Source organism: Microcaecilia unicolor, chromosome 9 (genome assembly GCF_901765095.1).
Source record: "Microcaecilia unicolor chromosome 9, aMicUni1.1, whole genome shotgun sequence".
Lineage (NCBI taxonomy): Eukaryota > Metazoa > Chordata > Amphibia > Gymnophiona > Siphonopidae > Microcaecilia > Microcaecilia unicolor.
In genome coordinates, this window is record NC_044039.1 from 34172624 (window position 1) to 34199435 (window position 26812).

Here is a 26812-nt window from a genome sequence, read left to right on the forward strand (position 1 = left end):
TCTGGACAGATTGTGTGAGATGAGGTCGAGTGTGTGCCCTTTGACATGGGTTGTTTGCATGTGTGGCCATTTAAGATCCCATGAGTGGAGGAATTCCTTGCATTCTCGTACTTGGTAGAGTTTGGGTCTTCTAGGTGGAGGTTAATGTCTCCTAAAACTAGTATATTGGAGTTGGTTACACAAGTGTTTGAAATGAAGTCCATGAAGTTGGTCTGGCCTTCGTTCCAATTACCTGGAGGTCTGTAAAACAAGACACAGTTTACATGATCGCGTAGGGTTTTGTTGTGGATTCTGATTGAGGCAATTTCAAGTTGAGGTGTTATGGACTCAGCAGTGGTTTCAGTGGTAAAGTGGAACCGATAGATTAGTGCTATGCCTCCGCCTCTCTTTTCTTTTCTGGTCCAGTGTGTGATTTTGTATCCTAGAGGGCACAGGTCTAGGATTATAGGGTCCTTTTCGTCATGGATCCAAGTTTCAGTGAGGAAGAGTAGGCCGAGGTTTTCTGAACTGATCCAGTCTTTTAGTATTGCTGTTTTATTTACAGTGGATCTAGCGTTGACGTCGTCCACTTGGATTGTTTGGATTGGGTCTTCTGTATTTGGTGTTAAGTGACTTTTGTTAGTTGTCGTTTCTTTGTTGAGGTGGAGTTTGTTTGGGCCCTTCTTTCCCTTCTGTTGTGGTTGTTCGCATGTAAGTGTTCTTCCTTTGTTTAGGCTATTAACAGTTTGGTGAGGTGTGGTGTAATTGATCAATCTATGATGATTGTGTAGTATGGGTATGATGTTGTTATCTGCAAGTGAGGTGGTTAGTGTTAAGTGGATCAGTGTTAGGGAGTAGATTATTAGGAGTAGTTTGAGGGTATTCATTATAGTATAAATGGGGTAAAAGAAGGGATATAGACACACATGTCCATGCAGAGCAACCTATCAGTTAGTGCAGTGGCCTGTGCACCAAGGGACTCGGGTTTAAAACGTACTTTAACTCAATTGTTATGTTATGTTATCAAGGACTTCTTCTTTACCAGTTCTCTTTAAAAAAATAAGATTCAAGGCGAGTTACAGCAATCGAGAAGTAAGAAGCTGATTACAAATTATCAGGAATTACAAAAATTAAATCAGAGATAAAATTATAACCCCCTTGAACTACTGTATAAATAAATTTTAAAGCCTCCAGGTACAAAATCCTCAAATTGCAACTCCTATCTCTAATTCTGTCTTTGATAAATACCAGTTTATCAACTGGGGAAGTCCCAATGTCTTGGAAAACAGCTGTATTCCGCCCCATCTTGAAAAAAAATCCTTGTTTGACCCACAGATCGCGGCATATTATCGCCCTGTATCAAATCTATACTTTCTCTCCAAGATTCTTGAAAAAATAGTTTATGCTCAGAGATGTCTTCTTTCATTGAGAAATGTCTTGCCCTACACCCCAAACAATCTGGCTTCAGGGCCCTTTACCGTACCGAAACAGTTATCATGGTCTTCCTTAATGACATTTACACACATTTAGATAAACATCACATTGTTTTTGCAGTTTCCCTCGACCTTTCTGCCGCCTTCAATCTGGTTGATCATTCTCTATTGCTAGTTCGACTTTCCTCCCTTGATCTCACCGGTTCTATCCTTACCTGGTTCTCTTGTTTCTATCCCACCGCTTCTATAAGGTCACTAGTGCCTCATCCACTGCATTATCTCACACAGGGCTCAGTTCTCTCACCCCTTCTTTTCATTTTTTTTATGTTCCCTTGCTACCCTGATCCAGTGGACAGATATATCTTTTCATTTTTATGCAGATGACATTCTGCTACTGTTTCCCACTACTCCTTTTACCCCATCCATTAGTCCCCTCCAAAACTGTTTGTACTTAGTTTCAAATTGGCTTTCTGAACATAGATTAGTACTACACAAACAAAAAACTGTGTCCTGCTGGTTTACCAGCGGCCACTCTGTTCCAGCTACCACTTTAAACCTCTTTGGTACCCTTATTTCACCAGTGGACTCTTTTCACTATTTAGGAATCATTCTTGACTCCCAGCTTACCTTCTCACCACAAATGAATAGTCTCTGTAAATTGGATTTCTTCTTCCTCTGCCAGTTGCAATCAGTTCGGCGTTATTTCAACCATGACTCCTTTCACTCCCTTATCCTGTCCCTGGTTATCACTAGGCTGGATTATTGTAGCATTGTCTATTTAGGTTGTTCATGAGCAAATCTGAAAAAAACTGCAATTCATCCAAAATACTGCGGTTAGTCTGTTATGTCATACCCGTAGATACGATCATGTCTCGCCACTGTTTTAGAGCCATCATTGGTTCCCAATAGAACAACATATTGTCTTCAAGCTTATGACCCTTAATTTTAAAGCTCATAGGACCGGACTCCCCCTCTACCTAGCTTCCTTTACTATTCCTTACTCCTCTGCCCATCTCCTTTGCCGTCTGGCTTTCCATGGTCCCCGATCTGCCCAGTCGGAACCGACCAGACATTGTGCCTTTTATTTCGCAGTCCATTTTTTCTAGAATTCTTTGCCATTATTTATCTATGTTGACCTTTCATTTAAGAATTTCAAAGCTGCACTGGCTATTTGGTCAGGCTTTCAACCCAGATTAATCCCACTAAAGACAAGCGCTATGACTGGTATTCCTATTGCTTTTCCAAAGTCTATCCTTCCCCTCCTTGCCCCCCCCCCAATCCCTACTTTAACCTATTCTTTATTGTTGATTACTTTTGAAAGCCTCTTGTTTGTATGTTACATTCTTTCCTAAAAATAAGCATGTGTTAAATGTTAAATGGCCCATATATTTCTATGGGTGTTGCTAGCATTTAGTGTGCACTAATGATTAGCGCACCCTAAAACCACTAGCGAGCCCATAGACGGTCGGTAGCCCAACTGTTTGGGGAGGCTAAAGGGGGCGGAGCTTACCTCCATACGCTCCGTGGCAGCGACGTCAATGAAGAAAAAGACACTACAGGCTCGCCGCCAGCTTCTCCCATCTCTCTGCACACAGTGTCCCGCCCTCGCGGAAACAGGAAATGCATCACCGCAGAAGGCGGGACACTGTGTGCAGAGAGAAGGGAGAAGCTGGCGGCGAGCCTGTAGTCTTTTTCTTCATTGACGTCGCTGCCACGGAAATAAAAGATCAAAATGCGCGGGGTGGGGGGGTGGGCTACATCACAAGCGGAAGTCCACGATTGGGCTGGGGAGGCTTAGCCTCCCCAAGCCTCTTATACGGGGCGCCTATGAGTGAGCCTTTGTAAAAGACCCCCTAAGATTGTAGTTCCTTTCCTACTTTGAAATTTGCTTTAGTTTGTAAACTGCTTAGATCTGTGTGTTAGCCCAGGCAGTATATTAAGTGCTATTAAACCATAAACCATAACTATAAACCACCACTTCTATAGCCTTTAGGCTTGCAGGTGGCTTATATATTTAAATACAGTAGATATTGTTCTGGTTCTGGAGGGCTTATAATTATTTAAAAAAAAAAAAAAAACCAACAAAAACAACAATAACCAAAGAGCTGAAATGGGTTTTGAACCTGGGTCGTATATACATAGTAACATAGTAGATGACGGCAGAAAAAGACCTGCACGGTCCATCCAGTCTGCCCAAGAAGATAAACTCATATGTGCTACTTTTTGTGTATACCTTACCTTGATTTGTACCTGTCCTTTTCAGGGCACAGACCGTATAAGTCTGCCCAGCACTATCCCCGCTTCCCAACCACCAGCCCCGCCTCCCACCACCGGTTCTGGCCCACTGAACTAACTGCTAGGCTATTCCTCAGCAATGTTCCCTTTAATGGATGGATCCTCAGAAGCTTAGCCGAAATTGGGTGGCGGAGCAGGTGGGGGGAAGAGGGGTTGGTGGTTGGGAGGCGAGGATAGTGGAGGGCAGACTTATACGATCTGTGCCAGAGCCAGTGATGGGAGGCGGGACTGGTGGTTGGGAGGCGGGAAATACTGCTGGGCAGACTTGTACGGTCTGTGCCCTGAAAAAGGCAGGTACAAATCAAGGTAAGGTATACACATATGAGTTTATCTTGTTGGGCAGACTGGATGGACCATGCAGGTCTTTTTCTGCCGTCATCTACTATGTTACTATGTTACTATGTTAAGGAGCGGCCTCGTACATGCAAATTTTTTGTGTGTGAACGACGTTTTAAAAATTGATAATTTTTGAGCACCAGTATTAGCGATGCATTTCCATATATAGCACAAAAAAATCACACATGATTATTTTCTGCATATTTAATGTTAATTATTGAAAAATTAACAGACGTGATGTAACAAAATTTCTTTTTATAAAAAGTTTATTTCTACTCATAATTTCACTGAATATTTAAAGTTTCTCTTCTGACTTTTTCTGTCTTCCATAAGCTATAAACTCTATCCATATTAACAGTCTGTCCAGAACTTAAAAACTGTTTAATTCTCACCAAGTTTTCCAAATGTTTGACATCTAAGCGATTTCTATATTTTGTTTTTATATTGTTCATTAGACTAAATTCTCTTTCACAGTTAACACTTGAGGCCTGGAGCATGCCACAAATCTCCAGAAGTGAAAACAACACCTTGAAGTGATCCTGTTGTTTAGTAAATGTAACCATATCTGAAAATGTCTTTACAGTTCTAGTTTCTATTTTTCTTTGATTAGTATCTTGAAGTCTGAATACTGGTTACAAATATCCTTTTGAAGGGAATTATAGTTTTTATTCAATAGTACGCAGTAGTAGATGGCAAGCCTATTCATCTTCTGAAGTCCAAATGAAAACTTTTCCTGGTTTGCAGGTCTAGAGAAACATTCATTATCAAAGAGAGACCAATTTTATAATTTTTTGTCTGGAAACCGATGGTCCATATGGTCACATATCCGCTGGATAGAAATGATTATTGACTTTGTTTTAACTGGCAACTGAAATGAAGAGAGCAGATTATGTGGGAGGAGTAGCCTAGTGGTTAGTGAGGTGGACTTTGAGCTTGGGGAACTGAGTTCAATTCCCACTGTAGCTCCTTGTGGCAATGGGCAAGTCACTTAACCCTCCATTGCCCCTGGTACAAAATAAGTACCTGAATATATGTAAACCGCTTTGAATGTAGTTGCAAAAACCTCAGAAAGGCAGTATATCAAGTCCCAGTTCCCTTTCCCTATTTGAGATTCTACATGGAATGTTGAGATTCTGTTGCTACTATTTGAGATTCTACATGGAATGTTGCTATTCCACTAGCAACATTCCATGTATTAGCCTGCCCTTGCAGATCAGCAACGCGGCTGCGCAGGCTTCAGTTTCTGTGAGTCTGACGTCCTGCACAGAAACAGAAGCCTGTGTGGCCGCATTGCTGATCTGGAAGGGGAGGTTTCTACGTGGAATGTTGCTAGTGGAGGAGTAGCCTAGTGGTTAGTGAGGTGGACTTTGAGCTTGGGGAACTGAGTTCAATTCCCACTGTAGCTCCTTGTGGCAATGGGCAAGTCACTTAACCCTCCATTGCCCCTGGTACAAATAAGTACCTGAATATATGTAAACCGCTTTGAATGTAGTTGCAAAAACCTCAGAAAGGCAGTATATCAAGCCCCACTACCCTTCCTGGAAATGTGGTGTGTCTTCTAGATACTGTGTCCAACATTTCTTGATTTTTGCTTTGGCAGTAGAAAATACACTTCTTTGCAGAATTTTTCACTTTTCTACCAGTTCTGCTAGAACATCATTAAGTATTTAGAGAGCAACAGGGTGTTCTGCATTTTGTAATTTATCCAAATATGAATAGGATCATTTTTTCTTCAACAATTTTTCTGCAGTATTCCATTAATAAATCATAGTTCCTAATCACAACATATCTGGATAGCCATCTGGCCTCGTTTATTGGTTTAAACGCAATCACCTCTACCTCTGCAGCTTTGACAAGTTCTTCAAATTTTGCCATCTTACTAGGGTTACCATATGGCTCCAGAAAAAGGAGAACAGATTAAGCCAGTCTGGGTTTGACTTCCATTGCTTTCAAAGAAAAGCTACGAGAATGGTATTGGATTTGCGTAACAAGACGTATGAGGAGAGACTTGCTGACCTGAACATGTATACCCTGGAGGAGAGGAGAAACAGGGGTGATATGATACAGACGTTCAAATATTTGAAAGGTATTAATCGTCAAATGAACCTTTTCCGGAGATACGAAGGCGGTAGAACGAGAGGACATGAAATGAGATTGAAGGGGGGCAGACTCAAGAAAAATGTCAGGAAATATTTCTTCACGGAGAGAGTGGTGGATGCTTGGAATGCCCTCCCGCGGGAGGTGGTGGAGATGAAAACGGTAACGGAATTCAAACATGCGTGGGATAAACATAAAGGAATCCTGTTCAGAAGGAATGGATCCTCAGGAGCTTAACCGAGATTGGATAGCAGAGCCGATAGTGGGAGGCGGGGCTGGAGGTTGGGAGGCGGGGATAGTGCGGGGCAGACTTATACGGTCTGTGCCAGAGCCGGTGATGGGAGGCGGGGATAGTGCTGGGCAGACTTATACGGTCTGTGCCCTGAAGAGCATAGGTACAAATCAAAGTAGGGTATACACAAAAAGTAGCACACATGAGTTGTCTTGTTGGGCAGACTGGATGGACCGTGCAGGTCTTTTTCTGCCGTCATCTACTATGTTACTATCCAGCTTATAATCGAAAGAGAAAAACGCCTATATTGCGACCCAAATCAGGAGATAGACGTTTATCTCACAAAAATGAATAAATCGGTATAAGCCAAAGCCGATTTTGGACGTTTTCAACTGCACTCCATCGCGGATGCGGACAAAGTTGATGGGGCGTGTCAGAGGTGTGGCGAAGGCGGACCTGGGGCGTGGTTATCGGCTGAAGAGAGATGGGCGCCTTTCGCCGATAATGGAACAAAAGTATGCGTTTGTAACTAGAATTTAGGGCACTTTGCCTGGACCCTGTTTTTCACGAATAAGGCCCCAAAAAGTGCCCTAAATGACCAGATGACCACCGGAAGGAATCGGGGATGACCTCCCCTGACTCCCCCAGTGGTCACTAACCCCCTCCCACCACAAAAAAATGATATTTCACAACTTTTTATTTTCACCCTCAAATGTCATACCCACCTCCCTGGCAGCAGTATGCAGGTCCCTGGAGCAGTTGTTAGGGGGTGCAGTGGACTTCAGGCAGGTGGACCCAGGCCCATCCCCCCCCCCTACCTGTTACAATTGTGCTGCTTAATGCTTAGTCGTCCAACCCCCCCAAACCCACTGTACCCACATGTAGGTGCCCCCCTTCACCCCTTAGGGCTATAGTAATGGTGTAGACTTGTGGGCAGTGGGTTTTGAGGGGGATTTGGGGGGCTCAACACACAAGGGAAGGGTGCTATGCACCTGGGAGCTCTTTTTACCTTTTTTTTGTGTTTTTGTAAAAGTGCCCCCTAGGGTGCCCGGTTGGTGTCCTGGCATGTGAGGGGGACCAGTGCACTACGAATCCTGGCCCCTCCCATGAACAAATGCCTTGGATTTATTTGTTTTTGAGCTGGGCGCTTTCATTTTCCATTATCGCTGAAAACAAAAACGCCCAGCTCACACATTGTCAAATAAAACATGGACGTCTATTTTTTTGCGAAAATACGGTTCGGTCCGCCCCTTCACGGACCCGTTCTCGGAGATAAACGCCCATGGAGATAGACGTTTTCGTTCGATTATGCCCCTCCACGTATACCTGCAAATGGTTAGCTATTTGTATTTATATTCGGCATTATTGGCTAGCCAGATAGTCAAATATATGTGGGGTTTTTTTTAACACCACAACCAGAGCAACCAAAATAAATAAATAAATACATTTAAAAAAATACCCCTACCCACTGGTCCACTGTGACATTACAAAGTGTGATAATATTCTTTTCTGTTCATAAAGGTCTTTTTGACTTTTATTAGAATAATACCTGTTATCTACAGTATATATCTACTTCCGATATAGTTAAATATGATTTTCCTTTTGAGATCAAAAGGATTATGTCAACTCTATTCAGCCCTCATTCATCCCTATGTCTTCCTTCTATGATGTCTACACTCCTACTCCTAGTGTTTTTAGAGATATATGACTACTTAAATGAAACTCAAGAAGGAAGACTAGAAGCGTTATATCCCAGGAGATAGAAAATTGGGATTATAGTTGAGTTTTAATTGCTGCTCAACAGCTGTCATAGTCATGTAAAATGCCTGTGCCAATTGCATTTGAGAGAAATACTTATGACTAATCCCCTTTCCTTGGCAGGTGTTTGATTTTCAACTGACAGAGGAAGACATGAAAGAGATCGATGGCTTAAACAAGAATCTTCGCTATTGGGATCTTAAAGGGTGAGTAGATGCATATTGGAAGGGTTGATATTCAGTGGGACTTATCTGGGTAGGAATGGCTCCTGCTCATAAGGTCCATACCAGACAAGTCCAGCTCACCAGGTCCATACCATTATACACATAGGGCCAGACTCTATATATGGCGACTAAAATCTAGGTGCATCTGATTCACGTGCCTAGCAGTACTCTATAAGCTGCGTCTACATTCAGGCACAGGCAGCTCCTTGTGACTCTGGGCACATCACTTAACCCTCCATTGCCCCAGGCATTGAGCCTGCTATGAGTGGGAAAGCACGGGGTACAAATGTAAAAAAAAAAAAAAAAAATAGCGCATAGGCCAGGAGGATGTGTCTAGATTTAGGCCCAGCCATTTATGCCCTGGTATAAATGCCTGTGCGTAAATCTAGTTGTGCTCCCCTGAATTCTGTAACCACGTGCATAGATGTGACTGATGGATCAGACATGCCTACACGCCTCCCATAACCATGCCCCCTTTTTAGCCACGTGTGTGGGAATTTACATGTGCAGCTTTTTAGAATATGCCTAAAAAGTGTGCATAACTTTCGCCCAATTAGTGTTGACCATTGGTCAGTATCGGCCAGTTACAAGACTAATTGGCTCATTATTTAATTTAGAAGCATGTGTAAATTGGCTATCCATACAAATTTACGCACGCTACTCAGCACGCCATATATAGAACCTGGGGATAATCCCACTAAAAATCCAGGTCATTATCTGGGTAGTATTGAGGTGGTTCCAGGATGGAGCTAAGGTGGAGCTGGGTGTTACCCAGTTAGTGGTAACATTCCGTCCACTAACCAGGTAACCATCTGGATAAAGAGAGGCTATCAAAAAGACCGTCCTAACGTTATCTGGGTAGTAATCCAAATAATGATCTGAATGTTGCCGGCACCTGGAGAAGTGTTTTGTGGCTGCTTTATATGCAAATATTCAGTGCTGGTATCTGGATTGGACCCAATGTTGAATTATCTGGGTATTAAAAAAAAAAAACCCTGCAGCAGCCAGTGATTAAAAAGAACTCTGACCAGCACAGGCTGAATATTAACCCAGAGATTATGATGGCAGATAGATTGATTGATTTATTTATTTACTTAAAGATAAATGGGCTGACAGCTGGATTCTATTCACTTACTGTTACACTTCCATAGAGGCTGTACCCACCATCCTCTCTGTGAAGTAATATTTTCAGATGTTTTTCCTGAGTCTGTCCTCTTAAGCCTTATATCGGGACCTCTTGCCCTAGAACTTCCTTTCCACAGTGAAATGCATTTAATTTGGCTGATTTAAAAAACAAACAAACAAACAAACCAGAAACAGACATCACTCAGATATCCATCATGGAAGACAGTCTGATGTATCAAATTCCATCCTAGTCCTTTGCAAATAAAGTTGTGCCTACTTTGTGGACCTAGGCGCATATCCATATTCGAGTATTAAGTATTGAATATGTATTATTTTTGATTAAGACAAATCTCAGAACTGCGCTATGACTGGCTGCTTATTCCACTCATCTATGGATAGCAGACTTTCATTAGCATATTTTAAATTAGCAAACATGCTTATATTATTTATACAGAGCAACCATGAAACCAAGGCCCATTCAAAGTGAGACCATGGTAGGCCTAATTGTTAGTTCTGGAAGAGATCTGAAAAACAAGTGTTTAGGACTGTGACAGGCATTAACCATCAGCTCCTGGGACATGGACAGGAGATATAGAAAAGAGGTGTTACATCTTGAAGGATGTCAGCAGGTAGAAGGGAGTAGGACTGCAAGGAGCAGCAGCCATTGGAAGAAAGGATCCCCACTAATCTTTAGTAGAAGAAGAAAGGGGGCATAGTTGGAACCTTTGGCTCCTGGTACTGTCCCTTTAAGAGTTTAAAGCTGTAAGCCAGGGACAAGAATCCATGTAGTGGAAGACGTGGAGATCCAGGGAGGATAGCTGAAGGTTTCTACCATTTCTCCTCCAGTCAAATCAGTCTAAGGAACTTCCCTGTTGTCCTAGCAACCAGAGGCGGGTTGTGGTGAAAGTTCCTCCCTGGGACAGAGCCCATAGATGACAGCCCAGAAGGAAAAGGAAGGCTTCAGAAGAAGAATTAAGTCTGTTTCCCATGATCCTAGAGGGCTACCGCAAATTAGCAATCTGGTCTACTAAGAGAAATAGCATTTTAAAAGAGGATTTTCCCATGGAGAAAGGACACATCCAGAAAGGTATATTAAAAGCAGGAAGCCGGCAAAAGAATCAGTTGGACCTCTAGGTGACCGAGGAGTAAAGGGGCAATCAGGGAAGACAAAGCCGTAGCGGAGAGATTAAATGAATTCTTTGCTTTGGTTTTCACCAAGGAAAATTTGGGTGGGATACTGGTGCCGGAAATGGTATTCGAAGCTGACGAGTCGGAGAAACAATGAATTCTCTGTAAACCTGGAGAATGTAATGGGGCAGTTCAGCAAACTGAAGAGTAGCAAATCTCCTGGACCGATGGTATTCATCCCAGAGTACTGATAGAACTGAAAAATGAGCTTGCAGAGCTATTGTTAGAAATATGTAATTTATTCTTAAATTCGAGCGTGGTACCAGAAGATTGGAGGGTGGCCAATGTAACACCGATTTTTAAAAAGGGTTCCAGAGAAGATCTGGGAAATTATAGACCGGTGAGTCTGACGTTGGTGCCAGGCAAAATGGTAGAGACTATTATTAAGAACAAAATCACAGAGCATATTCAAAAGCATGGATTAATGAGACAAAGCCAACATGATTTAGTGAAGGGAAATCTTGCCTCACCAATCTACTACATTTCTTTGAAGGGGTGAACAAACATGTGGATAAAGGTGAGCCGGTTGATATTGTGTATCTGGATTTTCAGAAGGCGTTTGACAAAGTACCTTATGAAAGACTCCAGAGGAAATTGGAGAGTCATGGGATAGGAGGTAGTGTTCTATCATGGATTAAAAACTGGTTAAAAGATAGAAAACAGAGAGTAGGGTTAAATGGTCAGTATTCTCAATGGAGAAGGGTAGTTAGTGGGGTTCCCCAGGGGTCTGTGCTGGGGCCGCTGCTTTTTAACATATTTATAAATGACCTAGAGATGGGAGTAACTAGTGAGGTAATTAAATTTGCTGATGACACAAAGTTATTCAAAGTCGTTAAATCGCGGGAGGATTGTGAAAAATTACAAGAGGGGAGACTGGGCGTCTAAATGGCAGATGACATTTAATGTGAGGAAATGCAAAGTGATGCATGTTGGAAAGAAGAACCAGAATTATAGCTACTTCATGCAAGGTTCCACTTTAGGAGTCACGGACCAAGAAAGGGGATCTAGGTGTCGTCGTTGATGATACGTTAAAACCTTCTGCTCCGTGTGCTGCGGTGGCTAAGAAAGCAAATAGAATGTTGGGGTATTATTAGGAAAGGAATGGAAAACAAAAATGAGGATGTTTATAATGCCTTTGTATGGCTCCATGGTGCAACCGCACCTCAAATATTGTGTTCAATTCTGGTCGCCGCATCTCAAAAAAGTAAAGTGGAATTAGAAAAGGTGCAGAGAAGGGCAACGAAAAGGGGATGGGATGACTTCCCTATGAAGAAAGGCTAAAGTGGCTAGGGATCTTCAGCTTGGAGAAAAGGCGGCTGAGGGAGATATGATAGAGGTCTATAAAATAATGAGTGTAGTTGAACGGGTAGATGTGATGCGTCTGTTTACGCTTTCCAAAAATAACTAGGACTAGGGGGCATGCGATGAAGCTACAATGTAGTAAATTGGAGAAAATATTTCTTCACTCAACATGTAATTAAACTCTGGAATTCGTTGCCAGAGAATGTGGTAAAGGCAGTTAGCTTAGCAGAGTTTTAAAAAGGTTTGGCCGGCTCCTAAAGGAAAAGTTCATAGACCGTTTATTGAATGGACTTAGGGAAAATCCACTATTTCTGGGATAAGTAGTATAAAATGTTTTGTACTTTTTTGGGATCTTGCCAGGTATATTGTGATCTGGAATGGCCACTGTTGGAAACAGGATGCTGGGCTTGATGGTCCTTTGGTCTTTTCCAGTATAGCAATACTTTTTTTTTTTTTATTTATGCATTTTTCATTTACATTCATGTTATTAACATAAACATTGGAAATTCGGCAAAAACCCTAAGGTTATATAATATGGGCAAAAAAAGAAAATTTGAAAAAAGAAAATTATTTTCATAGCTTTAGTCCACAATATAATACAATGATCCAAGTACTAGGTAATATTAATTTTAAGTTTCAATTATTACTATTAGAGTAGAAGGAGCCCAGAAGAACACAGCCGAGAAGTGTATCATAACAGGGGACAAACACAATTCTCTTTAGCGGTTATAAATTCTATTAATTTCCCGTTCAAAAAAAACATGTTAAGTGCCATTTAAAGAAATAATACATCTATAAGAAATTTTAGGAGGAAAGTTCCTCCTAAACCCAGAGTCCTTGGCTTCAAGCCAGAAACTCTTTTCTTCTCTTTGAGTAATTCTAGATAAATCTGGAAATATCTGTACTTTAGATCCTAGGAAAAATGTATTTATATGACGGAAGTACAATCTAAGAACATTGTTCCGATCAGGCTCTAAGGCAAACGTCACCAGCATAGTTGTTCTTTCAGAAATAACTTCCAACGAACTTTCAAGAAATTCTGTTAGATTTAAATCAGGTTGAGGAACATTTGTTGATCTTCCCATTCCGGTTATATATTGAGCCTTCACCACTGGTGGAAAACCATCAGGAGAAATGCCCAATATTTCTCTGAAATACTTCTTTAACATTTCCATGGGCGGTATAAGAGGAGATTTAGGAAAATTTAATATACGTATGTATTATTTCTTCTGACCTGATTCTCTAGATATTCAATCTTGCGTTCTTGGAAGTTATTATTTTTTATTATCGCCACAATAAGTTCTTTCGAAGTTGTTACCTCGTTTTCCAGAGCTTCTACTTTGGTGGTTTGTTCCTCTATCTGACCAGTCAATCGGTTCTGAGTTTGTTTAACCTCCGTTATATCTCCACGGAGGGAGCCTGAAAACTGTTGCAGAGTTTTGGTCATTCCCTGAATCGCGTTCCATAGAACTTCTAAAGTGATTACTGCAGGTCTTGTTGTTTCGCCCTCTCCTCCGGTCAAACTAAGCTGTGATGTTACCGGCTGAGCAAAAAGCTTGCCTGTCTCCCTTGTTGAGTTGGTAGCACCGGGGTCGATATGGCTGCGGGGCCTCCACCTTCAGTTAACGAAATATCACCACTTTCGGATGTTTCCGCTTGCTGTAACCCGCTACCTCCACTTCTCTTCCCGGCCTCGGAGGAGGTGTAATCACAGGAGGGCTAAGCGTCACTCCCTCTACGCTTTGGTCTGGATGTCTTTTGACCCTCTCGTGGTGTTCCCTTGCGCTCCCGGCGTTTGCAACCCGAACTCCTCCAGAGTCCTCTGTCGCATGGAGGGGGCATTCACCTGGCTCGTGGAGGAAAGCGGAACAGCTTTGCCCTTCCTCTTCCCCATTTCTGGGTAAAGAGCCTATCCCAGAGATAGATTCCTCCTGTGAGTCAAGAGCTGCCAGAACGCACTTCAGCTCAAGTCGCCATCTTGGATTGCTGCTCTATAGCAATACTTATGGTTTTCACTAGATAGGGGTCAGTAGCTTCCTCCCAGTCACCTCAAGGTAGAACTCTCTCCGTAGCTGTCTCAGTCTAAAGAAACAGGTAGCTGCAGTGGGGATTTGAGAAAGTCTTCCTAGTGAGTAGTTGGAGGACCTGGGGAAAAGAGAGAGTGCACTTTCTCTACTACAGGAAGTCTCAGGTTAGAGCTGAGCAGGTGTGTCAGATATTTTGAAAGTAACCTAATGATGGGCCGATGATCAGAGGCTATTAGTGCCATACTAGCACCTGCGTTTGCTACCACCCCATGATCAGAACCCCCGAGTGCATGCTAGCAGGCCCCCATTCCCCCCAATGCCACTTTTGAGGGGGTGCCAATGGGAGGCCACCTCCCTCCTCCAACTGAAAGTAGGGGGTGAGAAAGGGCCGCTAGATCACCAGGTGGAGTGTTTGACTCGCAGCCCACTGGGCCACCAGGGACATCTGAGGGGATGCTGGGGGGGGAGGGGTTGGAGCCCCACCAGATCTCCAGCCCCCCTGAACTTGTATCAGTGGGGGGTCAGGGAGACTGGAGGTCTGCCGGACCTCCAGCCTCCTGTGCTGGAGGGGAGTCTGGTTGGGGTTCCTGCGGGGGGGGGGGCTGCTGCATTGGGGGGAATGGGGGGCCTGCTAGAATGCAAATGCATGCCGGTCAGAGCTCACCATTCCTCCCCAATGGTCTGCAAACCCTGATGCCAGCTTCGAGCTGGTGTAGGGTTTGCCGCGGCCTGCAAACCAATTTTTGGTGCACTGGTTGCTGATCATTGTGGATGAATAGGTTTAGCCCTGTTTTGCATGCCTTTGCATGCTAGTTGCATTCAGATCCCACGAGTGCATTGTTTCACACGCTCGGGGGCTCTGATCACGGGGCGCTAACAGCCTCTAGTGCCTACGTTTGCTTCTGATCATCGGCCCATCGGGAAGCTGTAACCAAGTCCAATAATTCATAGAGTCAGAGGTTCCCACTGCGATGAGGAGGAGTGGCCCTCAAATAGGGGAAAAAGATAAACCTGAAATAGTACCAAGATTCATCATTCCTGGCCTCAAATTGTAGGAAGAGTAAACTGGGCTTGCTGATTCAAAAAGGATTGATGTTAGCAGCTGAGCTTCAGTTACCCAGCAGTGACAGGGAGAAAATAGTATTATAGGAATTTTAGAGAATTGTATTATATGGAGTAGGACTGGGTGGAACCGGCATTTCAGTATGAAGCTCATAATAAAAAGTATTAGAAGCCTCATACTAAGTACTCTCCGAGGACTATAATTAAGAGAGAAGGGGATAGTGTGACCAGTACCACTAGGTGGCAGCCCAGACTTAAGGATCCAGGTATGTCCCATCCTAACAATGACAGGACATTTTGGTGTAGCATAGAGTTCGTTTGTTTTTTTTTTTTAATGCTTGCTGTATATAATTGGAATCCTTCTGGTGCCTCAAGGGTATGGAATTGAGCTATCATCTGTGAATGAACAGAGATGGAAGAAACACAAGAACACAGTTTAAAGTTTTACTATCCCACCCTATGGGGGACCTTCAGAGCAGAATTTGACCAGGCTATTTCGAGTTACCTTCCCATAGTTTCTGGCCTGTTCATATAATGAACCGCTCAGCTCATCTTTCAAAGCATGTGGCTCCAATTATCGGACTATATTTAACATTAGACTTAGATGACACTACAAGTAGAGGAGGCTTTTTCCATCAGTATCAGAAGAAATTCTGTCCAGGGCCGGTCTTAGCAATTGTGGCGCCCTGTGTAGACCAGTGGGGCCCCGGCCCTTGTTGACAAGAGGTGTTTTAAACTTTTTTTATTTCAAATAAAGACAAATCAAGCAGAACTTGTACAGAAAACTAATTTAAATATGCACAATGCTATCACAGAAAACCTTTGGGTTTAAAAAGCAAAACCATGTGCACGTAAGGACTGGATAAATGAATTAAAGCAAATCCCCTGAATATGTAATACTGGCAGCAATAATGAAACAGTGATTGAATATTCACATAGCAAGCAGCCTGAGCTAACAGAATTATTTTCCACTGAACATAATTAACTTTGTATGAACTTGGCTGCTAATAGTGTGCTGAAATGGACAATGTTTGGCACATTTAGACTGAGTCTGGACAGTTCTGCACGAAGGAAACCCTTCCCTCATTACTCAATACCTTCTCTGTGAAATAGTAATAATAAAAAAAAAAGGCAAGTGCATTTTTTATAATATACCACTGCATTCCACAAAGCAAAAGGAGCAGTTCCCACATGCCATCTTTTTTTTCTTTTGATGTAAGCACAGGGGAAAAAAGATTTTTAATGCTCCCAGGTTTCAATCTAAGTCATGTTTAATGTGGGATAAAATGCCATAAATAAATAAATAAGTAAATAGATAGATAGATAGAAACTCTGAATGTTGAGCACCTAATTCTCATGATGTCTGTTTAGTGGCCCTTTACCAGGAGAAAAAAAAATCTCTGCACAAATATATTAGTACTAGTGTGTCCCTTTAACCCAGCCCCTCCAAAGGACACAGATATTACCTGATTTTTTTTTTACAGTATCCTCCTCTCCCAGCCACCAACCTACCTATTCCAGACCTCCTTCCCACTCCCCTGAACTACAGGGTTCCCTCCGGCACATACCTGAAGCCACCCTGGTGGTCTAATAGAGTCTTCGGGCAGGAAAGATCCACAGTCTTTCTGCCCGCTGTCCGGCGCCGACCCTCTTGCTGCTGCATCTTCTTTAAAATGGCTACCAAGACCAACAGCATCCTCACAAGACTTCAGTAGAAGACTTGTGAGGCCGCTGCTGGAAGTCTCGGCAGCCATTTAAAAAAACAATGCGGCAGCAAGAGGGTCAACGCCGGCAGCAGGCAGGAAAGACGGGAGGTCTTTCCTGCCCCGAAGACACCGCTAAATCACCAGGGTGGCTTCAGGTATGTGCTGGGAGGGCACCCTGCGGCTTGGGGAAGGGGAGGCAAGGAGTCAGATCGTGGCAATGGTGGGGAGCAGAGGGAGCGCCGCGTGGCCCCATGCGACCACCCCTGTCGCCCCTGCCTAAGACCGGCCCTGCTTCTGTCAATCTAGCAAGGCCTAAAATTGTTTTATTTAACACACCTTAAAAAGTGTGGGGTCACTATTCAAAATGATCTAACCAGCCAGAAAAGGATCCTGGTCGGTTAAATGCCTGTTCAGGGATAACCGCTCATGTTCAGTGCACTATTTGGTTAATGCTGCTAAAAATGATCGGTTAGTGTTGAACTCAAAACCAGCTAATTTGGGGGTGGAGTAGGCACTTGGATGGTTTAGTGCCGATATTCAGCACTTAACCAGCCAGGGTAACCACATAAATAGGACTGCATAAAGTCAGTCCTATATTTATGTGGTAACCTATAGCTGGTTAAGCACTGAATATCACATTTAGGGTTTTTTTTTACTAATGTTTAGCTCGAGTTATCTGCAGCAGGGCCCATTTTATTCCTATGGACCCTGCTGCAGATAAGCTAAGCTTTAGTAAAAGGACCCTCCTTAACCAGCTGTGCTGTAGCTGGTTCCACAAACCGAGTACATCAACGTCAAAGCAAACATTGATCATCGCTGGCTGAATATCAACCCCTATGTATGTGTAAAATTTATTTAATTATATTAACTTACAAATTAAAAGTAGTGAAAGTAGTTTGCATGCCTCAAAATGTTGCAATACACTTTAAAGAATTTTTGTTCATAAATAAGTTTGAAACAAACTGAAGAAATATATGAAAATCTGGGAAAACCTCCAGAAGCAAGACTCTCTTAATTAGATTAAAATGAATTGCATCTGCGGCAAAAAGTCAATAATATCTCACCTGCTTTGGTGTCTTTAAAACAATTTTTTTTTAGGAACCTTGAACTGCTAGAAATTTAAGCATATTTACCTATCATACAAGGACCTATAGCCAAAAAAGGTCATCATTGATCTAAGTTAATATGGGGCACAAAAGGTTGGGGATGACTCTATTCAGTCTTCAATGTCCCTCTTTTTTCTGTGTCTACCTATTGCTTCCCACCTTTCTCTGATCTCCATCCTATCATTCCCCATCATCTTATTCCTCAAGTTTTCACTAACACTTCCTTCTCTCTCCTCCCTTTGAACCAGTATCATATTTCTCTTTCTTAATTTCTCCCTCTTCCATCTAGCATTTTCTCTCATACTCCCCTTCCATCCAGCAAGAAACTGTGTGTTTAAGCCTATAAATGTATTGGATATTTTCCTACATTATGTCCTGAAGTGTATTTCTCCTATTTGGCCAGCAGGTGGTGTTTCTTGCTGTAAAGCTGTTATTGAGAACTGAATGTGCTTTTCTTTAGTTTTAGCACTTAAACAGGAAGCAAGAAGCAGTATATGTTTGAAATTTTCTTTGTTCTGGGTTCTGATTGGCTCAGGAGTTCATTTTCATTTGAAGTGTATTGGCTTTTGCTCCAGTCTTAGCGAAGAAGAAGAGAGGCACAAATCTATTTGCTAAGGCCCTGTAAACAGTTACATTTGATAACTTGTGAGCAGCTATATGTCCTGATCTTCTCAGGTACTTTCAGAAAGTATACAAATATTTAGTTAGTGTTATAATTGATCCATATTTCAGTTACCTGTTATTGTTTGCTGATTGCACTTGTTTGTTCCACTGTTCAATATTTTAAGACAATAAACAATATTAGTTTATTGCCTCTCTGTCTGGAAAAGATCCTGGTGGTTTGTGTGTTCAGTCTGTGAGTGCTTTCTGGAAACTGTGTGACCACTGGGAGTGTGGCCTCCAGTAACCTAGAAATCACGGGATAATTTGAGAGTGGGAGACATGCCCAGAGGCGGTTGTTATCCAGTCAGTGGGAGGACGGTGCTAGTGTAGAGCATAAGTGGCAGGTGCAGGTGGACCTGAGTTGTGCTGGGGATAGACCCTCTAAGTAGCCGTGGAATAACCCCAGGTGGGTGGGTAGGCGTTTTGTGACACCCTACTCCCCATGTGCCCAGCATCACCCCTCTGTCTCAGTCCCCTTACGTCAAGCATCTCGCCTGTCACACTCTCCACCACCCTATCATGCATCTCCTGTCACTCTATCCATTCCCAAGTCTATCATTTCTCAAGTCTATCATCTCCCATTAACCTATTCACACCCATGTCCCAGCATCCCCTTTGTCATCCTGCTCACCCTTCTGTAGTAACTCAGGGTGAGTTACTTTCAGGTATAGTAGGTATTTTCTTGCCTCTGGAGGTCTTACAATCTAACCCCCCTGTTTACAAAGCTGTGCAGCAATGCCGACACAGCCCATTCAAAATGAATGGGCTGTGTCGGCAGTACTGCCTGCCAGCCACTAGCATGGCTTTGTAACCAGGGGACCTAAGTTTGTACCTTAGATACTGGAGGGTATACCCGAAATTTATAAAGGTCACCCAATTCGGGTGTGCTGGGAAGATGTGCATGCAAAGGAATTTGTTAACAAGCAACTAACAATTAAATATGGGTATTAATTGGCACCAAATTTGCATTTGCACATGCATCTACGGAGCACTATTCTATAATGCTGCACACTCAAAATGTCCACTGTGCAACTCAGAAAGGGACATGGCCATGGGAGGGGCATGGGCTTGTCGAGGGTATTCCCACATTTTAGGTGTGATGTTTGGAATTCCTGAAGTGCATGCCAGGATTTACAGCAGGTTTCAGCAGCAGAATGTGTCTTATTTGTTGCTGAATTTGTTTTATTGTTGTCAATGATTTTAAATATTGTGTATTGTGATCTACCTAGAATTTGTAAGATAGTGCGGAATTAAATATTGAAATAAGTAAGTCTTCGCACCCAAAGTTGGGTGGTGGGAATCCGCTCTAAGCGGTGTTTACTACGAAGGGCACTCAGCTGGAATGCCCGTTATAGAATAGCGCTTAATGACATTTCTCCTGGGCCCTAAATTTGGGCACTATTTTATAGAATTGACCTCTTAAGTGACTAGTCCAAGATATCAAGTAGCGGCAGTAGGATTTGACCCTGGCTTCCCTGGATCCCAGGCCACTGCTTCTAACCAATACAGGTAACTCAATAATAAACCAAACGCCAGCAGATCTGAAGCCTGATGGCCATTTTGCAAACACAACAAGAAACTCGACAGGCAAATTATTTTATGGTTGCCAGTAACCATAGAATTTCTGTTACAATGCTACTGAACTGTTCACATGGCCAACAGGAAGATGCTGAATTTGGGAGCTAGGGCTGACCGCGAGACAATTGTTAAAGTACCTGCATATAATTGTAGAATACTGTAAATTATTATTCTGTTTAATATGCTGTAATATTTGGTGCATTGTTTTGATTTTTGGCCCATAATCCCCTGAAGTGCATATTACCATTTAGTAACACAAGCCCTGGGGGGAAGGAGTGACAGGTAGTGCAGCGCAAGAGACTCACAGAAATAAGCGATCCTTCAGTGTCAGGGATGGCCCAAGGCAAGATGCCACCTGAGGCAGAGCTGAGAATGAGATGCTGCTCCCTTCCCCCACCCAGCCAAGTACTGTGGCCACCTCTGAGGAAGTTACATCAGAGAGGTGGCCACAGTAAAGAGAAGAGGTGGGTGCTGGCGGCAGAGCAGCGTATGGGAATCGCTGCCTCCACTGGCTTTTAAAAAAAAACGTAAAAAGAAGGTAAAATCAGGGAACAGGGTGCAGTAAGGAAGGGGTGAAGATGCGCTCCTGAGAGTGCTGCCTGATGCCCCCCACCTCAGGTGGCCTAATGTTCAGTGTTGTGCTCAAAAGTGGCCCCATTGTCCCTTTACTGCTAACATAGTTGTTGCTTCTGTTGTATACTCTGGAGGAAAGGAAAGGAGAAAACAGGGGGTGATATGATACAGACGTTCAAATATTTGAAAGGTATTAATCCGCAAACGAATCTTTTCCGGAGATGGGAAGGTGGTAGAACGAGAGGACATGAATGAGATTGAGGGGGGGCAGACTCAAGAAAAATGTCAGGAAGTATTTTTTCACGGAGAGAGTAGTGGATGCTTGGAATGCCCTCCCGCGGGAGGTGGTGGAAATGAAAACGGTAACGGAATTCAAACATGCGTGGATAAGCATAAAGGAATCCTGTGCCGAAGGAATGGATCCTCAGAGCTTAGTCAGGATTGGGAGGCGGGGCTGGTGGTTGGGAGGCGGGGATAGGGCTGGGCAGACTTATACGGTCTGTGCCAGAGCCGGTGGTGGGAAGCGGGACTGGTGGTTGGGAGGCGGGGATAGTGCTGGACAGACTTGTACGGTCTGTGCCAGAGCCGGTGGTTGGGAGGCAGGGCTGGTGGTGGGGAGGTTGAGGATAGTGCTGGGCAGACTTATACGGTCTGTGCCTGTGCCAGAGCCGGTGGTTGGGAGGTGGGGCTGGTGGTTGGGAGGCGGGGATAGTGCGGGGCAGACTTATACGGTCTGTGCCTGTGCCAGAGCCGGGTGGTTGGGAGGTGGGGCTGGTGGTTGGAAGCGGGGATAGTGCGGGGCAGACTTTATACGGTCTGTGCCCTGAAGAGCATAGGTACAAATCAAAGTAGGGTATACACAAAAAGCAGCAAATATGAGTTATCTTGTTGGGCAGACTGGATGGACCGTGCAGGTCTTTTTCTGCCGTCATCTACTATGCTTCCCCACCCCAAGGATATTAACTTGTCCTGCCACACCTAGGTGTCTACGATGATGCCAAGGCTATATGTATTACTAATTTTATGCCTTTTCATCAGTTCCACTAAGGGGGTACAGACAATATGATGATGCAATGAGTATCCTCCATGTGCACCACAATTTTTTTTTTTTTTACTCTGGGAATAAATGCAGAGAGAGAGGCCTCTTTCAACTGAAAGGAAGTTTTGAAGCGAGGGATCATAGGATGAGGTAAAAGGGGACAGACAAAGGAGTGGAGGAGTAGCCTAGTGGTTAGTGCAGTGGACTTCGATCCTGGGGAACTGAGTTCAATTCCCACTGCAGCTCCTTGTGACTCTGGGCAAGTCAGTTAACCCTCCATTGCCCCTGGTACAAAATAAGTACCTAATATATGTATACTGCTTTGAATGTAGTTGCAAAAAACCTCAGAAAAGTGGTATATCAAGTGCCATTAACAAGATTCCATGCACAATCTCAGAGTAGCAACATTCCATGTAGAACCCCAAAGAATAGCAAGATTCCGGAATCCCAAGGAGTGGAAGAGTAGCCTAGTGTTTGCTACTATTTGAGATCTACGTGGAATGTTGGTAGTGGAGGAGTAGCCTAGGGGTTAGTGCAGTAGACTTTGATCCTGGGGAACTGAGTTCAATTCCCACTGCAGCTCCTTGTGACTCTGGGCAAGTCAGTTAACCCTCCATTGCCCCTGGTACAAAATAGGTACCTGTATATAATATGAAAACCACTTTGATTGTAACCACAGAAAGGCAGTATATCAAGTGCCATTAACAAGATTCCATGCACAATCTCAAGGAGTAGCAACATCCCATGTAGAACCCCAAAGAATAGCAAGATTCCGGAATCCCAAGGAGTGGAAGAGTAGCCTAGTGGTTAGTGCAGTAGACTTTGATCCTATTCCCACTGCAGCTCCTTGTGACTCTGGGCAAGTCACTTAACCCTCCATTGCTCCTGGTACAAAATAAGTACCTGATATATGTAAACCGCTTTGAATGTAGTTGCGAAAACCTCAGAAAGACAGTATATCAAGTCCCATTTCCCGTTCCCCTTCCCTTTATGGAAAAGGTGGTGAATATGCAAGACAGGCTGCCTGCAGGCCTGGTGGAGACAAAGATAGTATCTGATTTCAAGAAAGCATAGAACAAAACAGGAGATGTCTGAGGGAGAAGAAGGGATTAGGATAAGCACAGTGGCTAGGTCATTTAATTTTTTATTTATTTAAAAATTTCTTATACCCCACCTATCTACAAATCTAGTGGCTTAAACTTACAACAATTAAAACATCTTACAAAGTAAAACAGGTAATTACAGAACTAAGATATATAATTACCAAACCAAAACATTCAGCGGCAAAACTAAAATCCAGGAAAAGCTTGTTGAAATAAGAAAGAAGCCCTTTTACTAAGCTGCGGTAAGCACTAGCGTGTGGAGCGCACTCAAGAGTCCAGCGGTAGTTTTTAGATCAGCGTGTGCTTCCAAAGTGCTAAAAATATACTTTTTATTTTTTAGTTCTGGGGCAATGTTTGGAGGCGGAGAGAAGACGTGTTTGCACTAATCAGCGCAGCTACATTGTCGTGCACCAAAAGATTAGTGCATGATTAACACGGGAGCCCTTACCACAAGAAAATAGGTAGTACTCCTACACTAATGGCTCCGTGCTAATGGGGAAATTAGCATATGTACTTTTAGAACACAAAACTGGATCTTATTCATTCAGGGCTCTTTTTACTAAGTGTTACCGCTCGCTATTTAGAAGTACCGCCGGGCTACTGCAGAGCCCAGCAGTACTTCCCACCCTTACTGTGTCATCATTTCCGGCGCTGCGCAAATTTGTAGCGCAGGATACTACTCGGCGGTAGGCACTGCCCGGTTACCACCGGGTTAGCATGGGAGCACTTACCGCCACCTCAATGGGTGGCGGTAAGGGCTCCCTCCCCCCCCAAAATGGCTGCGTAGCAGTGCTTTACTTGCCGCCCAGCCATTTCCTGAAGGAAAGCGAGACAGTCCCTTTACCAGCTACGGTAAAAGGGGGGCTCAGTGCACGTGTAAACACGCGCCGACACCAACGCAGGCCCGTTTTGCCGCAGCTTGATAAAAGGGGGCCTGAAATAATACAGGTCAAAAATCTTAAAACACAAGAGTGTATGTTCAAGTTCTTGAAGACGCTCATTAATCCAAAATTGTAAATGTAAAGGAGGAAAAGACCTCATGTGTGATAAATCCTGCCCTCAGTGAAAACAATAAAACCAGTAATCATAGGTCCAAAACCTCTGTGACATAAATAGTGTTCAAAATCAAAATATTCAAAACGTGGAAGGAAGACTGATAAGGATTGATCAGGAATGGATGAGAATGGCACCAGAAAAATCAGTGTTGCTCATGACCTTTGAAGAGCTGCAGTCACGAGGTTGCTTTATGATGTCACAGTCCTAAGAGACCTGAAACGTACTTTCTAATTTCCTCTTTTGCAGATTATCAGACCACCCTGAATATCCATTTCATGAAGAATATTAAGGAGATGCCTTTGTGAAGTTTTGCAAGGGCGGCATACCTTCTGAATGCTATTAGAGTTTATTTGGAGAATCGTTTTGCTTGTCTTGTGAAACCCATTCTTTCGCCAGATTTCATGTTTATAGCAAAGAAGTGGTTTCGGGATTCCTTTCTGCATAAATGAAAGTCTTGTAGATGCTAAAATGCAATGAGCTTAAAGAGTAGGAAGAAGAAGTAATCAATCAAGCAATGCCAACAATATCAGAGCCAAAGTTGTGTGACCATTCAGTAGTATAATGTACGAAGAAAGCTTTATCTTAAAGAAATATTGTATACAAGATTCTCCTCCTTTTAAGTCAATAAGAGTTTAATCATTATATAACAGGAGTGATCACCCAGTCTTTGGACACACTAAACCAGTCTGGTTTCAAGATATTCACAGCAGTGGTCTTAGCTAGGTAGGGCGCAGGGGGAGCGGTCACTTCCCCAAACAGCTGTTTTTGAAAAAATGGCGCCTATGCGCCTCATGGCAAGAAATATTTTTTTTCTGCTCCCTCACTCCCGAGTCTTAATCTTTTCCAGTTTTCTTGCCCGTCTCTCCTGTCCGCGTGGTCACTTTTACTTCCTTGAAGCCTTCTCCCTCCTGTGCAGCACCGCACAGGCGATTCAGTCAGCCTTCTGCTAGCGTCAGGGCCTCTTCTCAGGTGCATCCCTCCTCTGTGGAAAACAGGAAGTTGCAATAGAGTAGGTGGGATGCGCCTGAGTAGAGACCCCGACGCTGGCAGAAGACTGACTGTGAATCGCCGGTGCTGTGCAGGAGGGAGAAGGCTTCAGGGAATGTAAAAAGTGACCACTCGGACGGGAGAGACGGGCAGAAGAGAGAAGGTGAAAGATGCAACGCTGGGGGGGCTGGAGAAGGGAGAAAGCAGGGAGGTTGGAGAAGGGAGAACGCGGGGGGGGGGGGAGGGGTGGAGAAGGGAGAAAGCGAAGTTTAATTGACCGAAGTGAAAGTGAGCCTATCTAGTCCACTTTAACAAGCGAGCCAATTTAGGTAATCTGTTTCCACCCCCCCCCTCCGCGCAGCTATCGTTGCCGTTCAAAGCAAGCAAACTTCTGATCTACTGCATAAACGTTGTTGTTCTTTATTGTTGGTCCATCTGTAATAATGCTAAAACTGTTTCAGTTGGATAGACAGTGCCTTAAAAGCTAGAGGAGTAAAGAAATAACAGTTGAGGAGTATCACTAAAACAGCATTAAAAATTATTGTTGCTGGTAGAATATGGTAATACTAGGGCCCAGCTAAGGAACAACTTATTTTGAGTTAGTCTTCACTGGACCAAAATTGCTTTCATTGTGCCATCACTATCCAGCAGGATAGGCAGTGTCTTGAACGGTGGAGGATAAAGGATTTAAAAAAAATATATTTATATCGCACATTATCCCAAGCAAAGTCGGATTCAGTGTGGCTTACATTTGAAAATACAGTGAGACAGAATAATAGAATTTAGTTATATCATGGGAATAAATAGATGGATGTGTCTGAAACATTTAACAAAGTTGAGATTAGCATATATACCCAACTGGGCATTTAAAAGTTTGTCCTTTATTGATACCACATGTTCAGAAATCATAGCCATAAGTATAGACAGTTATTCAAAGATTATCAAATGGGAGGGGAAGGCGATAGGGACACGAAGAGGGCACTACTGGAAAGGGGAGGAGGAGATAGGGACACAGATGGGCACCATTGGAAGGGGAAATGGGGATATGGGGACAATGGTGAAAAACTGGGTGAGATGGGGACAAAGTGCTAATGCTGGAAAAGGGGAAGATGGTAACAGAGGTAATGCTGGAAAAGGGGGGAAGATGGGGACACAGGACAATGTTAGAAAAAGGGTGAGGTGGGGACACCAGGATGGCAGATGCTAGAAAGGGGGAGATGAGGAGATCAGGTAGGCGTGTGCTGAAAAAGGGGGAGATGGGGACACAAAGGGCAGATGCTGAACTTGGGGGTAGGATGTGGACAAGGGACACAGAAGGGAAATGCTGGACAGGACAAATAGCGGTGCAGAGGAAAAAAGGATGGTGCACTTGGAGACAGAAGAAATGTCAGATGCACAAGAGACCCTGTAAAGGCAGAAGAAACAGAGAAAAACAGAAAAGAGACAGTGGAACCAAAGCAAATGAGAAAATAAATTGTTCAAAAAACAGTAGAGGAGTCCGAGTGCATTTTCTTAAGACATTTTGGATGTACTGCAGCACAGATTTTGATGGGTAGAATTTGGGATGTGAGTTCACACTAGGACTAGGACTCGTTGAAAAATCTCCTTTCTGGAACTGGATCACTTGGCAGCTCTATACACAGCTATTTGATAGTGGGGACATAAAACAAAAGATCAGTGCTAAAGAGATGTAGAGAACAAAAGGAAGAAGACAAGAGGCGAGAGAAGAAATGGAAAGGCCAACCTGGAAAGAATTTGTAAAGCTGACTCCTGGAACATGGAAAAAAAGACTGGGACCAGCCAAATTCCCAGACAACAAAGGTAGAAAAAAATTATTTTAAATTTAATACTTTGTAAGCACTGAGATGTACCTGCTTTGTAAAATGTACATTTTTTTCTATTTTTATTTTGCAAAGTACAGGAGAAAATGCATTTCTGTCTCT

At 43.3% G+C, this 26812-nt stretch overlaps 1 pseudogene; it reads left to right on the top strand.

Moving 5' to 3' along the window:
• The window catches only part of LOC115477555, an 86315-nt pseudogene extending 61453 nt beyond the window's left edge, over window positions 1–24862 (top strand).
• The last annotated feature ends 1950 nt before the right edge of the window (window positions 24863–26812 follow it).